Below are 864 nucleotides of genomic sequence, written 5' to 3' on the forward strand. Positions count from 1 at the left end.
CTAATGTGAGGTTATACAGTAGCATATTTGGCATCTGGCTCTGTGTGTGTGTGTGTGTGTGTGTGTATGTGTAAAGAAACACAAATAAGAACAAGGAAATAACTTGGCACACAACCACAGTACTTTTCATTGTTGTCACCTAAGATTGCTGAATAACTAGTTGTATCAAATACCATCTTCAGTCCTTATGAGAATGTGTAGCTAAGTTCTTATCAGTTTTAAATCCCTGTTGAACTCAGCTGGTCAAAGGTCAGCAGCACCAAGAACCAACTCTCTTCCTCTAAAAGCAATTAGAGGAAGCTGATTAATCAACCCTCAATTACTTAGGAAGAGAGGCAGTTTAATTGTATACTGGACAACCTGTTTTCTTGAAGCTCCCTTCTATCTGCTTAGTTAGATGTTACAGCTGCTTCAAATCTAAGTTGCCCTTCACAGAACTGGGAAAAACAAAAGAGGGGAATACAGTTCATTCTGAGGTAGAACAGAAAGGTAGATGAAAAAACTACAAACATCCTAAAAGGAGAAACACATCAAAAAGGAAGAAAGGAAATACATAGGACAGAAGTTAGGGAGTCTAGGCTGAAGGAGAAAAACTCATCTCTTTCTTCACAATCTAGGAAAACATTTTTAGTTCATTATGGAGGAATCATTGTGCACAAGGTATTCTGTCCATATCATTTTGTAAATTTTACTATATTGTATTATCTGAACAACTGCTCATCTCCAATAATAAGGAAGCTTGTACACGTACTGGCACCTAAAATATATCTATTATCAATGTGAATAAATGAAGTACACTAAATTGTTTGGTCTGGGTAATTAAGTATAAATGGAATGAGATTTCCATTTCTTAAAAATTTGTTT

General features: G+C 35.5%; 1 protein-coding gene across 1 annotated transcript in view; it reads right to left on the bottom strand.

Annotated features, from left to right (window-relative positions):
• The window catches only part of SEC22B (SEC22 homolog B, vesicle trafficking protein), a 30,877-nt gene that overhangs the window by 25,412 nt on the left and 4,601 nt on the right, over positions 1 to 864 (bottom strand). The window lies entirely within an intron of this gene.

The sequence above is a fragment of the Orycteropus afer genome, unplaced genomic scaffold, assembly GCF_000298275.1.
Source record: "Orycteropus afer afer isolate SDZICR_OR568_19922 unplaced genomic scaffold, OryAfe1.0 scaffold00010, whole genome shotgun sequence".
Taxonomy (NCBI): Eukaryota; Metazoa; Chordata; class Mammalia; order Tubulidentata; family Orycteropodidae; genus Orycteropus; species Orycteropus afer.